At 43.5% G+C, this 16,330-nt stretch overlaps 1 long non-coding RNA gene across 2 annotated transcripts in view; it reads right to left on the bottom strand.

The window, feature by feature from the left end:
• Positions 1–14,456: 14,456 nt before the first annotated feature.
• LOC126101022 (uncharacterized) overlaps positions 14,457–16,330 on the bottom strand; it is a 107,137-nt gene continuing 105,263 nt past the window's right edge. For both annotated transcript variants that reach the window (XR_007522245.1, XR_007522244.1), the window contains exon 3: positions 14,457–14,602. This is a non-coding gene — a long non-coding RNA (uncharacterized LOC126101022). The remainder of the gene's footprint in view (positions 14,603–16,330) is intronic.

Genomic DNA, 16,330 nt, shown 5'->3' with positions numbered 1-16,330 from the left:
CAGGGTAGGTGCCTCGGCGTTGTGAGGGGCAGCTCACACCACACAGGCGTGCGCCGTTCGGGTGGCGCGAGGCGCCTTGAATGTGCTAAAACGCCTTCCAGCCCTCAGGCTGCCCTCTAACTAGGCCCCAAGTAGGCCGTCACTAGGGAACGAAACAAGGACGCTGAACCAGCGGCCGGAATCGGCTTGGTAGGGGCTTCAGCAGGCTTTCCCAGGGTAGTTTCGATCTTCAAGACACTGTCTGTTCAGTTCTTTCAATATCCCTCAGCCACTCTCCCAGTGTCAAACAAACCTGTGATCATTTGTTCTGTCATCCTGTGTTCACTTGCGATATCCCCTGTTATTGCTATTTGGTATGCGTCCCAGGTGTTCTAGAATGGGTCGCAGAAGTGATTTTTAAGCAACCTCCTTTACAGACTGACAGCATTCCACAATTAAACCAAAGATTTATGTATGTTTGCAGGTGGGGTATTCAGTCGGCAAATAACTGCTAAAATTCATGGTCAAGCATTCAGCTGTCATTTATTTTGCACTATTCGCTAGTAGTAATGGTTATTGACCGAAACTAGTACCGAATTATGCAATATAAATGATAGCTGAAGGTTTCATCATGAATTTTAACAAACCAAAGATCGCTACCTCCTGTACCCACGACTGAGCCTATGTGATCGTTCCATTTCATGTGTCTATAATGTGCTATACGCATGTTTTTGTATGAGTTGAGAGATATCAGTTGTAGCTGATAATATAGTCATGGGATACTATGCTTTTTCTAGTGTTACGAGCACAGTTGTACATTTCTGAACGTTTAAAGTAATTTGCCAGTCATTGCACCACTTAGAAATCTTATTGGGATGTGAATGAGTTTTAGTGAAGCCTCTTTCAGGCTTTCACACCCGTAGCTACTTCTACGCCTGATGACGTTTGGGGCACTCAACTGCGCGGTCGTCAGCGCCTGTACAAAGTTCCAATTTTTACACAGTCCAGTTTTTACACATTCCAGTCTAGACCCTGTCACGAATGATGATGATGATGATGATAACAACCAAATGGTGAGGATAAAACAAACACCCAGTTCCTGGCAGAGAAAATCCCCAGACCGGCCGGGAATCGAACTCGGGACCCCGTCATCCAGAGGCATCCACGCCAGCCAGTAGACCACGAACTGCGGACACGCCTGCCGATAACTGTCCATCGAAGATAACTTGCTGCGTCCTCCCTATCAAAAAATCCTCAGTCCAGTCACCAATCTTTCTTGAAACTTCTTAAGACAGTACTTTCGATAATAAGCGTAGGGGCAGTAAAGACATAGATGCTTTTCGGATATTGAGAAATCCATCCAACTGTCTTCATCCATGGCTTTCAGTGTGTCATATGAGAACAGCGATGTTTTCGAAATCAGTGCTCGTTGGCAAAGAGGAGGTGATTCTGTTTAAGGTACCGTAAATGCTGCTAAAGTCGATCAAAATTTATATATCTTTTCTTAAAAATATTTTTCTTTTGGTAATAAATTAAAACGTGGAATACATAATTTAGAATCCTCCACCCATCTTATTCTATAGTAAAAATTAAGTGCACATCTGTAATTATCGATACATGTTAATCGATAGAACAGTGATCGATTTTAGCATAGGAGGTAGCTAAGCTAAACTCGATCACCATTGAAAAAACACAGAAACATAATTTAGTTAAGTCGAACTCTAATTTACATTTCTAAAAAAAAGAAAATGGAACAAATGCAAAATAAACAACACCTAGGAACCTTTCTTAACGTATTATAGTTATTAATTGACACGTTATTTATGAGTTACAAACTTCAGGATATAATTAGATAACTTCAGACTCTCCGCAGCTCGTGGTCGTGCGGTAGCGTTCTCGCTTCCCGCGCCCGGGTTCCCCGGTTCGATTACCGGCGGGGTCAGGGATTTTCTCTGCCTCGTGATGACTGGGTGTTGTGTGATGTCCTCAGGTTAGTTAGGTTTAAGTAGTTCTAAGTTCTAGGGGCCTGATGACCATAGATGTTAAGTCCCATAGCGCTCAGAGCCATTTGAACCATTTAATTTCAGACTTACTTAACGGCCGGCCGGAGTGGCCGTGCGGTTCTAGGCGCTACAGTCTGGAGCCGAGCGACAGCTACGGTCGCAGGTTCGAATCCTGCCTCGGGCATGGATGTGTGTGATGTCCTTAGGTTAGTTAGGTTTAATTAGTTCTAAGTTGTAGACGACTGATGACCTCAGAAGTTAAGTCGCGTAGTGCTCAGAGCCATTTGAACCATTTGAACTTGTTTAACGTCCAAGGGAATAGTGTTTCTTAACAAGACAGAGCCTATCACAAACAAATAACGCTACTTCAGCACTGTAAAAATGTCAGTATACTGACTGATATGTGTAATATCAAAACCTGGCATTAAAACATATCGACCTCATCTGATATCCCGAGTTTTCCCTTTTGTTACAATATCAGCCTGCTTTACGGAAGGTTCGCCAACACCCTGAGGAAAGCTACAACACGCTTCTTTTCCTCATGAAACTGATTGTGAGGACCTGTACCTCATTACTGATATCAATAATTATCCCAACAAAAGATGTATGATTTCCACTAGTGTCTTGCAGATCAACTAGAACAAGATCTCCTGTGTAAATATTTCCTTCCGCAGAACTACTCTCAATATTAGATTATGCGGGAGAGCTTGCTCCTCTTCTAGCACTCATTTATCGTAGATCGATTGAGCAACGAAGGGTATTAGCTACTGGAAAAAAGTGCAGGTCATTTCCGATTTTCAAGAAGGGCCGTACGACAGATGCGCTCAATTATAGACCTATATCGTTGACGTCCGTCTGTTGTAGAATTATGGAAAACGTTTTATGCTCAAGAATTATGACGTTCTTGTAGAAGAAAAATCTCCTCTGCAAAAATCACCATGGATTCCGCAAACAGAAATCTTTTGAAACTCAGCTCGCACTGTTTCTCCACGAAGTCGACAGTGCTGTAGACAATATCTCTCAAACTGGTACTTGTGTTCCTTGACTTCAGGAATGCATTTGACACCATCCCGCACCCCGCACTGCCGCTTAGTGGAAAACATCCGAGCTTATCGAGTGAAGTGAAATGTCGTGTGGCTGGGACCTCCCATCTGGTAGACCGTTCGCCTGGTGCAAGTCTTTTTAGTTGACGTCACTTCGATGACTTGCGTGTCGAAGGGGATGAGATGATGATCAAGACAACACAACACCCAGTCCCTGAGTGGAGAAAATCTCCAACCCAGCCGGGAAACGAACCCGGATCTCTTAGCATGTCATTCCGTCTCGATGACCACTCAGCTATCGAGGCGGACAGCTTATCGAGTATCGGAGCAGATTTACGACTGGATTCAACACTTCCTTGCAGACAGAACTCAATACGTCGCTTTTAACGGTGTACTCTAAGGAAATATGATAGGACCGTTACTGTTTACAATATATATCTTCTAGAAAGGGTCGGATGATCTCCAAGGCAGTTCGCAGATGGTGCGGTTTTCTATAACGAAGTAGCAACGCCAGAAATTATTAACGATTTGCCGAATGATCTCCAGAGAACTGACGAATGGTGCAAGCTCTGACAGTTGACCCTGAACATAAATAAATGTAACATATTGCGCATACATAGGAAAATTAATACGCTATTGTATAGCTACACTATTCATGACAAACCACTGGAAACAGTATCTGCCGTAAAAATCTAGGAGCAACTATCCGGAGCAACTTTAAGTGGAATGGCCATAGGAAACAAACAGTGGGAAAAGCAGATTCCAAACTCAGATTCATAGGAAGAATATTGTGGAAACGTAAGTCATCCACGAAGGAAGTGGCTTATAAGGCGCTTGTTCGACCCATTCTTGTGTATTGTTCATCTATCTGCGATTACTACCAGGTAGGACTGACGGAAGAGATAGAGAAGATCCAACGAAGAGCGAGACTTTTCGTCACGAGCTAGTTTAGTCGGCACGAGAGCGTTACGGAGATATTAAACAAACTAGACTGACAGACGTGACAAGAAAGGCGTTGTGCATCACAGAGAGATTTACTATTGAAATTTCGAGAGATCACTTTCCTGGAAGAGTCGGACAACATAGTAACTTCCTCTACATATGTCACGCGTAATGACCATGGGGAGAAAATTCGAAAAATTAGAGCCAATACAGAGAATTACCGACAATCATTCTTCCCACGCGCTATTCACGAGTGGAACAGGGTTGGAGGGCTCAGTTAGTGGTACATAAAGTACCCTATGCCACACACCATTAGATGGCTTGCGGAGTATGATGTAGATGTAGATTAGGCCTGTCTGAGACGTCTCCTACTTCTGCTTGCATTTCCTCATCTTCACTGAGAGAAATACATTCTCAGTTGCCATTTTATTCCGAGGGCCCACTCTAGTTATTAATTCCATCAGGTACATATTCCCTTCCTCCTACTTCTGTATTATCTTTGTTCTCACCGCAGAAGATATCTTCCATGCAAATACCTTTCCCAGGTGGAAGGGACACTCTTTTCCCTTTCTCCTCTACGACTACGCAGTTTCTCCAGCACGAGCTCTCTGTAGAAGAGCGGTGAAGGCATCCGTCCAGTATGATTTTCTGGACCAACTGTCATCTAAGTCTGGAATTTTTTACAAAGTTTGTCAGGATTGAACGGGTATATCCCAGAGACCATAAACATGACCTTCACGTTTGTTGCAGACCTCAGATTACCCTCCTAGAAGGCTTTACAAAGGACAACTGGAAAAACACTTTCGTGAAGAAGCCGTCTGTTCTTGCTTTTCCACTGATTTAATATCTTCCTCGAAGGTTTCTTCAGAGGTCTAAAACATGTAACATCCAAAAGCTGGAGGTAGTAAGACGAAAGATATGTCAGTTTCCTCACAGAGTTTAACTACCTGCGGAGACAAATGACTGGATAGATTGTCACAAATTACAATTTCAGTCCCGGTTAATGTTCTTATATGTGGGAGCAAAACTTTCCTGAACCAAGTGACAGTTAGAAGGTCAAACCACTAGCACTTCAGTTTCAGACTGCTCCTCTCACACCTCCTCCACATCATCCTTGGTAGATGTGTTTTACCTTATAGTCTGTATAATGCCCCATCACCTGATGCACAAATCATGAGACTCTTGCTTGATTTACAAGTCTGCAATCAGCTCCGCGTGTTTTAGACCACGTTTTACCACAACTTTGCTTACTTTCAAGTCATATGTAAAACTGATTTCGTGAAAGTTAAATATGTTAGACGGTGGCATATCATGGAAGGTTTCCTGTAGATTGGTAAAGTAGCCCCTCGTTATCTCCCTTGTCATGGTATATCTTGATCTTTTTACATTCTCACATAATCGTGTTGTTACTGTTTTATTTCGTTGCATGAATTTATGCACCCATTCCTTTCCTGGTCTGTTACCTATAAATGTGCGTTCAACCCTTCCTTCATTATTCAGATAATCTTGAACTACGTCACAAAACGTCCTTCTTTGTCATAGGGAATCCCCATTCAGCAAATGTCATTTTCCCCTCCGCTGAATGTCGTTCTTCATCACAGGTTAAAGCTGTCTGCCGCCCACAACATAAAGAAAGCCTGTTATTAACTCTGTCATTGAGTGTAGAATATGGCACAGCATATTCATGGGAAGTCCTTCTGATTACCATTCGATCCGATTTCACAGCTTCAACTGCAGACAGCAAATACTTTTCGTCATAAATTTTATTCTGTTCGAGGCACTTTCGTTTATCTGTTGTTCTCGGTATGATCGACTTTATCCTAAAAAAAATGAATTTTGGAATTACTTGAATAATCCATGCGGCCGCTACGGTCGCAGGCTCGAATCTTACCTCGGGCATGGATGTATGTGATGTCCTTAGATTAGTTAGGTTTAAGTAGTTCTAAGTCTGTGGGACTGATGACCTCAGATGTTAAGTCCCATAGTGCTTAGAGCCATTTGAACCATTTGAACTTGAGTAATTTTTGATAGAAAACGCTTTTATATTAGAAACGGTGCCTCAATAGCACTGTTGTGGACATGTTTGAACTACGAATTTGAATTTTACGACGTTATCATTTTTAAATCAGCAAGTGCTATAGTTTGTTATTAGCTATTTGAAGCTTAATTGAAAAGATGATTCAAAATATGATATTTTTGCAGCTATAATCACCAAGATATAGATTATTAACTGCTGGATATCAAAGCAGTATCCTTTCCACTAACAGCTGCACAGAATTTGTAGTTACATCTGCGCCCTATAGATGTCAGATCGTGAAAATCTGAGATAGAATGTAAATGATTAACTCTAGCGTTCCTGATCGACTTCAGCGGCACTTAGGTGGGAGCAGAAATATGTTCCACATTTCTAAAAAAGTTGGAGTCAAGGATACTGAACGGTAGTTCTGTGCTTACAATCCGCTGCAGTGTGAAAATCTCATTTTAAAGCCGACAATTATTTCCAGTTCGAATTGCCACAAGATGAGACCGGTGTTAGTATCGTATCGAGTACTACCACTCGGAAAGAATGCAGTTTGCGCTACTCCCGTGGCAGAGCTATTATAAAGTGGCGACCGATGATGAAGATGTAAATTGTAGGTGATTGTTTGATGTTTAGTCATATATGTATGTATTTTCTGTTTCATGTACCAAAATGTGGAAACCATTCAAAAGACTGAACAACAGAGGAGAAAGGAATCCTTCGGTGAAGCAGAAAAACCGCAACTTTGAAATCCAGCAGCGTAAGTGTTGGTGGCAGCGCTCTCATGCTGCAGTGGCGGCTGTAGGAAACGCGGCGCCTTGACTGGCGCCGCCGGGTTTGAAGTGTGGCCGACCGGATGACGGCCAATACCGCGTAATTTTATAACTTTTGTTTTATTTAATAAGCTTTAAGAGCTTTAAAAAAAGGAATCGGAGGCATTACGTTTCAGCAGGCTCTTGGAAACAAGTCTATATGAGAAGGAAATATGAATTTGTATGTGTGTATATAACAAGCAAGGTAGATATTTCTACTACCAAGGGAACTGTGTCTTATGTAGCCTATGTAGACTGAAGGTGAAAGAGTAACCTTTATTAGTTGGTTAAGCTATAATTATGGTAACAAAAGTTTAAACGAACCAAGACAGAATTAGCTGAAGTAGTGTGGACAAATTCTGCCGGTGGCGGCTGTGGCCAAGCGGTTCTAGGCCCTTCAGTCCGGAACCACGCTGCTGCTGTGGTCGCAGGTTAGAATCCTGCCTAGGGCATGGATGTGTGTGATGTCCTTAGCTTAGTTAGGTTTAAGTAGTTCTAAGTCTAGGGGACTGATGACCTCAGATGTTAAGTCCCATAGTGCTTAGAGCCATTTGAACCAAATTCTGCCAGTCATTGCTAGTTGCAATGTTATACGGAAATCAGAAAATAGTAATGCAAGTATTATAGAATATAAGCTAGTGTGTGGTCTTCATCCACAAATATCAATAGTTAGTACTAAATGGGAAAAAGGACTATGGAATTATCCATTCCTTAAGTAACACGGACTGCACTTCGCAGACTAAGTGAATTTTAGGCTTAAGTAAGCTGTGTTTAATTAATACAAAGTAGAGATTGTGCTACGGCCTAGGTTCACAACTGTATGGACTGTTGTGCAGTTTTACGTAGTTTGCTATTATCTATTGGATCTGCTATGGTGCACTTTCTACAGACATGTTGTTACTTAGTTTTGTATAGAACAGGCAATCTACGAAAAATCCAGCACTCTGTCTAGGCAACAGCCGAATATCAGAACCGTTAGCGCTCGAAGTGACAGCCAAGGAAGTGACGAGAGAAGCGGTTATGGGGCAGAGCTGTTACACAGGCTTTAGAAGTTCCTCACTTCAGGTTTCTCTGAAGTATTTGCTGGAAGCGATTACTTTTGATTTTCATGGGTATTCCAATCGTCAGGAGTTTGGTAGAGCAGTCGAACAGATTGAATTGTGAGGATGTGATGTATGTCAGACAGATTTAATTTTAATAATGAACAGCAGTAGAGTTCCAGTACAGCACTCGTGGCTGCCGCATCGCGATCGCCAAGTGGAGTCGAGGCAGGGGCAGATAAGTTTTATAGTCTGACGATAATTTATGAAATTGTAGTTTTAGCTTAACGATGTCCATTATGGACAAACGGTAGATACTGTTATTCTGAAGAAGGTTGGGTTATCCCGACTGAAACCTGGGTAAATTCTAGGTAGACTGTGCAACTGAGGCTGTTCATTATTAAAATTAAAATTATTACATATACAGTTGCTGACATGGACGCGAAATATTGAAGATATTTTTTAAGTCAGACAGATTTGCATCCGAAGGTTGACAATGCAATCATTTAAAACGTTGAATAATCAAATCACGAGTATATGTACTGACACTGCAATGTGATCAAGGGAGGTGAACGAGGTAAACTAGTAGGTAAACGATGAAGTGCGTAAAATTCTTACCTTCACAAGACAATCCTGATCTCGAAGTTGTGAAGTCATACTAAATGAATGAAACATCACCTATTCACAGTTTAAAATAATGCGTTAAGATGCTACTTGCATACAGCATGTTACCGGGAATACAAACACACACACACACACACACACACACACACACACACACACACATAAGGGAATGCCGAACAGATATAGCTAGATATATGTAGTACCGAGGAAATGAAATACTCAGGGCGGACCAAAACTATCAGTAGCGTCGGTTTCCACAATGGGAGGCTACAAAAGGCGTCTGTATCACATGTTAGTGGCGGCCTAAACTAAGCTCCTGATCTGGAAAATCAGATTGTAGTCGGCAACGCGCCACGAATCCAACCACTAAACATCATGATGGAGCAAAGAGGAAAATCTCTCTACCCCGGCCCCAGTCAATAGACCGGAACAGTCGTGAGCATCGGATTCCGGGGCCTCACGGACATCATCAGAAGAATCGGAGCTTCTGTTTCAACACAGGTAACTACAGAATATACAAGGGAAAACCATCGGTACACAGTCTCTATGGCACAGGATTTGCAATACACAGGACGATCACAGACGCAATAATGGACTTCACATCGCGTAACGAACAAATCAGCATACTGACAAATATGTCGGCAAACAGGGCATACACGATCATAAACGCACACGCACCGACAAATGACCACAACAGGAAGGACCTAGACGCCATTGAGAACTTTTGGACAGTAATGGAGGAGATGATGATGATGATGATGATGATATGGAGGAAACAATCAAGAATTCTATTCTAGGAGACTTAAAACTAGGAAAATAATACAAATACAGACACATTACAGGAAGATACACACCACACCGTGACACAAACCTAAACGGGTAACACCTGATAGAATTCTGTGAGACCCATGACCTCAAAGTCATGTCAACGAACTTCAAGAAACCCATACAAATATTAACCACATGGAAACTCCCATATGGCAAGAGAGAATTACAGATCAACCACGTCATAATACAAAGAGAAGCGCAGAGGGAAATCCAGAACATCAACACACGAAAGTGCTTCTTTGACTCGGATCACCAACAACTACAGATAAAGACCGGGGATATCTATCACACAACCAAGAGAAAATGCTGGAGAAAATTAAGATAGGAACAACGCATAACTGGGATCAGCTATCAGGAAAGCTTCAGGAAGCCATGAAATTGGCAATAGCACCGAGAACCAGAAAACAACGCTGGTGGAACCACATATGTGACCTAGAAATAGAAAGACGAATCAACACATGGAAGAAGTTCAATAGCAACATGATACCAGAAAACTGGCAAGAATTTCTCAAAACACAGAAACAGACAAGTAAAATTATCCGTAAAGAAAAACGAAACTACGACAAAGTGAAACTAGAAGAGATAGAAGCAGACTTCACAAGGAACAACACGAGGAACTTCTACAGGACGTTCAGAGAAAACATGATGGAGTACCAAGCACCGAACCTCTGCTTTAGGAGACCGGAAGGCACACTAGAGACCAATAGCAAGAACAACTGTAACCTCCTAGCGAAGTGCTTCGAGAAACTCGTAAACGCAGAATCACTAGCACAAACTGGACACAGAGGAACCCGCAACAAACCCAGATAGCGAACCGCCATTATAGAAGTAAGAGAAATCATCAAGAACCTCAAGAACAATAGAGCAAAGGAAAGAATGGAGTCATCGAGTAATTCTGGAAACTAAAAGACCCGGATGTCACAGAACACTACACAACATCATGAAACAGATGTGAGGATCAGAAGAGATACCGAAAAAATGACGCACAGCATTGATACATCCTCTACACAAGAAAGGGGATAAGTCGGACCCAAACAACTATAGGGGCATCTAATTATTACCTATCACATGTAAGATATTTTCGAAAGCACTGCTAAACAGATCAGAGAAGCAAACAGACCACCTGACTGGCGAATACCAGGCTGGGTTTCGTAAACACACGTCGTGCCCTGAACAGATATGGAACTGTAAGATGATACTGCAACACAAGCAGAACATAACCATCATTTTCGTCGACTTCAAGAAGGCGTACTACTCAACAGACAGAGACACCCTCTTTAAAATCCTGAAAGAATACAGAGTAGATAGGAAGACGCTAACCATAATTCAGCACACATCTAAAGTGAAGTTCTGTGGAGAGCTCTTAGAATAATTCGAAATCAGAACAGAGTCAGGCAGGGAGACGGCCTCTCGCTACTGCTGTTCAACATAGTACTGGACAAAATAGTGAAGGAATGGGAAAATACACAGAAAGGAGTCCTGTTAGGAAAAGTAACAGTCAAGTGCCTAGTGTTCGAAGACGATGTAGCCATCGTAACGGTTATTTTGCTGATATTAGAATCTCCTAAACATGTCAAATACAAACGTTGGGATTACTCAAATCCTACAATAAGGAGGAAGTGCCACACGGCACAAGCTATGACGATTGTTTTTGTCGTATTGAATATTAGCACTCAGAAACAAGGCTTTTGTGTTTCTCTTGTGGTAGTCGAAATTTTAAAATAGTGATTGCTAAGTACTATTCCAATACATTTAAAACACGACGTAAAACACTGATCTCAAAAAGGTGCACTTGACTGTCAACAAAACTTGCACGACCTGCCCTGCGAAAATTCGTCTTTTATTGAAGGGGGAAAGTGTTGGATGTTGAGGAGGATAGGAAGAGGGGTGTAAGGAATGGAGCACTGATAGGTAGTACCGGTGGACAAGAACTGAATGTTCAGGAAGGAACGAGTAGTTAGGGGCGTCAGTAAGAACATAATTTGAATGGAAAAAAGAGCGCAGAGAAAGAAGGGGGAAGGGGAAAAGGGGTAGAGAGAAGCAGGGAAGAAAAGAAAAGGAAGCCTTCCTGAGGTGGAACGTGTGGATAGGATTTGCAGCTGGCAGGATGCGTAAATGTCGAGGCAGAGTTCATGATCTGTTGAGAGGATGTATAGTGTGCGCGGGTGAAGGGTTGGTGAAAAGCGTTGGTAGGGCCGCGGAGCGGCAAGGTACTGGAATAGGAAGCTGGAGGGGAAATAATAGCATTATTAGAGTCGAATTTGTTGGATATTCGAAGGTGTCCATTGTGTCTGAGGAGAGGTAGGAGCTTGATGGGCTGGTGTACGATCCACGTAGGGAAGGGAAACGGATGCAGAAAGTAAGGTAGGGTGCATGACATTCAAGCATTTGGAGGGACATACAGAATTTCTGTTGGACCGATATCTATGCAACATGTTCGTATGAGTTAGTGGGTCGGATCAAGCTTTCGTAGGAGATGAGGATATTCGAGAGCTATAATCCCCAAATACGGCCAGTTGGTAGTTTTAGAAGTTTTTATCTATTATGGGCTTTTTGTTGGATGGTTAACAGGTGAGGTTTCCATGTTAGTTACTAGTCGAAGGTTAGTCTAAAAATGGTTCAAATGACTCTGAGCACTATGGGACTCAACTGCTGAGGTCATTAGTCCCCTAGAACTTAGAACTACTTAAACCTAACTAACCTAAGGACACCACAAACATCCTTGCCCGAGGCAGGATTCGAACCTGCGACCGTAGCGGTCTTGCGGTTCCAGGCTGCAGCGCCTTTAACCGCACGGCTACTTCGGCCGGCGAAGGTTAGTCTAAGATGCTTTAGTGTATTATTAATCAGGACAGAACGTTCCTAAATGTTAATATAGAAATCACTTTTCGATAAGTTTAATAAACACGACGGTTACACATTAGAAAGGCTGTAGTCATCAATGATCTGCCAACGCTGGGTAACTTTTCGATTCCACGACTGTAGAAATCATGTACTTTTGAGGCAAAAAACTCGTCGAGACATGCTTGAAGCGCATTTTCATCCGAAAAGAAGTTTCCTGAAGGTTGTTCGGCAGAGAGCGGAAAAGGTGAAAATCTTAAGGCGTACGATCAGGAGAATAATGTGGGTTGCGGAACGACTTCCGAACCCAACTCCTGTAGAGTGTTTCCTGTCAGTCTAGCAGAATGCGGACAGGCGTTGACCAAGAAGAAGCATCTCTTCACACAGTCTTCCTGGTCATTGTTCTTGGATTGCGTGTGCAAGACGTACCAGTTGTTAACAATAAACGTCAGCAGTGATGGTTACACCTCGGGGAATGGATTCGTAGTACACCACGCTGGAGCTGTTCCACAAGATGTACAGGGTTATTACAAATGATTGAAGCGATTTCACAGCTCTACAATAACTTTATTATTTGAGATATTTTCACAATGCTTTGCACACACATACAAAAACTCAAAAAGTTTTTTTAGGCATTCACAAATGTTCGATATGTGCCCCTTTAGTGATTCGGCAGACATCAAGCCGATAATCAAGTTCCTCCCACACTGGGCGCAGCATGTCCCCATCGATGAGTTCGAAAGCATCGTTGATGCGAGCTCGCAGTTCTGGCACGTTTCTTGGTAGAGGAGGTTTAAACACTGAATCTTTCACATAACCCCACAGAAAGAAATCGCATGGGGTTAAGTCGGGAGAGCGTGGAGGCCATGACATGAATTGCTGGTCATGATCTCCACCACGACCGATCCATCGGTTTTCCAATCTCCTGTTTAAGAAATGCCGAACATCATGATGGAAGTGCGGTGGAGCACCATCCTGTTGAAAGATAAAGTCGGCGCTGTCGGTCTCCAGTTGTGGCATGAGCCAATTTTCCAGCATGTCCAAATACACGTGTCCTGTAACGTTTTTTTCGCAGAAGAAAAAGGGGCCGTAAACTTTAAACCGTGAGATTGCACAAAACACGTTAACTTTTGGTGAATTGCGAATTTGCTGCACGAATACGTGAGGATTCTCTACCGCCCAGATTCGCACATTGTGTCTGTTCACTTCACCATTAAGAAAAAAAGTTGCTTCATCACTGAAAACAAGTTTCGCACTGAACGCATCCTCTTCCATGAGCTGTTGCAACCGCGCCGAAAATTCAAAGCGTTTGACTTTGTCATCGGGTGTCAGGGCTTGTAGCAATTGTAAACGGTAAGGCTTCTGCTTTAGCCTTATCCGTAAGATTTTCCAAACCGTCGGCTGTGGTACGTTTAGCTCCCTGCTTGCTTTATTCGTCGACTTCCGCGGGCTACGCGTGAAACTTGCCCGCACGCGTTCAACCGTTTCTTCGCTCACTGCAGGCCGACCCGTTGATTTCCCCTTACAGAGGCATCCAGAAGCTTTAAACTGCGCATACCATCGCCGAATGGAGTTAGCAGTTGGTGGATCTTTGTTGAACTTCGTCCTGAAGTGTCATTGCACTGTTATGACTGACTGATGTGAGCGCATTTCAAGCACGACATACGCTTTTTCGGCTCCTGTCGCCATTTTGTCTCACTGCGCTCTCGAGCGCTCTGGCGGCAGAAACCTGAAGTGCGGCTTCAGCCGAACAAAACTTTGAGTTTTTCTACGTATCTGTAGTGTGTCGTGACCATATGTCAATGAATGGAGCTACAGTGAATTTATGAAATCGCTTCAATCATTTGTAATAGCCCTGTATAACATTATCTTCTCTGGATGTGCGGAGGTCTTCGTAAGTGAAGTTTCTGCTTTGTTTGGGCTCAGTCATTCCTTTATTTTCCTTGTGTTAACATGAAGACACCATTTCGCGTCACCAGTAACGATACGGTATGAGAGTGGTCGGTGTTGTTCACAAGCCAATTGATGACGAGCAAGCAGAGATGCGCATAAAGCCTCCCGCTGAGTTTTGTGATTTTGATATCGAGCATGCAATTCTCAAACAACCAGTTTTTGAACTTTCCCCATTGCATGCAAATGTCGCTCGATGGTGGAGTGATCACAGTTCATGACATTTGCCAGTTCTCGAATACAGTGACGTGGATCATAGCGGATCAACGCGTTTAAATGATCTTCATCAAATCCCGGAGGTCTTTCTCAATGTGGAGAGACATTAGTGTCAAAACGATGCTCCTTAATATGAGAAAACCATTTACTTGCCGTGCTGTGTCCAGTGGCGCTATCCCCGTACACTGAGCAAATATTTCTGCCTGCGTCCCTCTCTTGAACTCAAACAGAAGACTATGTCGCAAATGTTCCGCTTTCCACACTTGGCACTCCATTCTGTAGCATCCACAGCTCCACTCACTATCTGCAAATGACAAAATGGCAATACATATTGAACTACAAATAAAAATTACAATTGATAAATAAATATAAAACAAAAGAAAAGAGAACTGCGAAAAGATGAAAAACGAAAATTGTAAGATGTACGACCTGTTCTTAAAAAATGGGTAACAGGTGTATAATTTGGCAATAAATAAATAAAATAAAAAAATCGATAAATAAAGTCATAGCAGCCAGAATACTAACGTGTAAAACAAAAACGCTGCGATCTTACGCACCAGCATAACAGAGTGTCCCAGGGGGAATGGTCACTATTCGTATGTCTGGTATGATCATTCGAACCATTAAAGTCTAGTACACACGGGCTCCAAAGTGCTTAGCTTAAGGCATGTGAGCATTTTTTCATCTCCACTAATGTGAAACACGTCTGTTATGGCATGAATTTTAGAGCTTATGTTTACCAGACAATTTTTACTTGTTTTTTTCCGTATCACCTCCCAACAAAGTATGGAAATCAGAGAGATGGCAGTAGGAGAGTCTTGTCCATAGTTTCGAAGATGAAGTGCTCATAGCTCTGAAGCTATGTGCTTTAGAGCCCATGCTTGCTAGACCTATTTGCTTCGAATGTTCGTTCGTGTCATATCTTTGAATATAGACCATTTCATCCTGCACAAGAGCAGTTCTATCACGAAGCTGGTGGGCTACTTACGATACCTTTGTCTCCGATGAACACTCGCTGTCTAGGTTCTATTACTTCAGGCAGTAATTGTCACCGAGCGGTTCTAGTCGCTTCAGTCCGGAACCGCGCGACTGCTACGGTCGCAGGTTCGAATCCTGCTTTGGGCATGGATGCGTATGATGTCCTTAGGTTAGTTAGGTTTACGTAGTTCTAAGTTCTAGGGGACTGATGACCTCAGATGTTAAGTCCCATAGTGCTCAGAGCCATTTCAACCATTTTTTCTATTACTTCAAAAGTTTTGTTTGAGCCACCCACATATTGCGTATGCTCGGATGTTCGTTAACAGTCTGCAGTGTCGTACGTATTTTAAATAATGGTGTCATAAATACATTCCCTCGAAGCCGTTCTTCTGCTTCGGACACGTGCGTCTCTTGCTTTCTCCAGCCTGAAGCAGGTACTAAGAAATATTTCGCGTGGTGTCTTTTGTGGTACAACGGCTCCCCTCGACTTCCGTGTCTTCGTTTGAATATCGCAGGGGAGGAGAAGCGGGCGAACGCTTTTGTAGGCACAATTCCGTGCCCACGCATAAGCGCACGCACACACACACAGTCACACTCACGCACGGCCGTTCCTGCGTCCTCATTCAAGCAACCGGGCGGTGGCCAAGTCGAAATCTCGTCCCCGGAGAATATAATTGGCATCAAACGATCGCCGTAAGAATGGCGGCGGCGCATTCCGGCCGGGATAATGCGGCAGCGGCGGCGGCCTGTTGGTTGTTATTACAATAGTAAATAATATTCGGATTACAAAGAGCGCCGGCGCGCTTTGTTTGCCGGCGAGTGAATTAGGCCGGCCGGCCGCGGGCCTTTGTGCGCCGCCGCCCCCTCCGCCCCCGCGCGGCCGTGTTTACCCAGTGGCGGCCGCCTAAAGTGCCGGCGAGGAGAGGCGGGGCCCTGCCCAGGCGGGCGACCGGTAGCCGCACCGGCGTCTGCTGCGCTGCCGTCGGCAAACAGCGCAGCGGCCGGCCGGCGTCCACGGTAGCCGCCAGCCGCGCCGCGCCGCGCCGAGCCGCCG

Source organism: Schistocerca cancellata, chromosome 9 (assembly GCF_023864275.1).
Source record: "Schistocerca cancellata isolate TAMUIC-IGC-003103 chromosome 9, iqSchCanc2.1, whole genome shotgun sequence".
Lineage (NCBI taxonomy): Eukaryota > Metazoa > Arthropoda > Insecta > Orthoptera > Acrididae > Schistocerca > Schistocerca cancellata.
The sequence above is the reverse complement of the archived record's forward strand: the minus strand, read 5'-3'. Positions and strand labels throughout refer to the sequence as shown.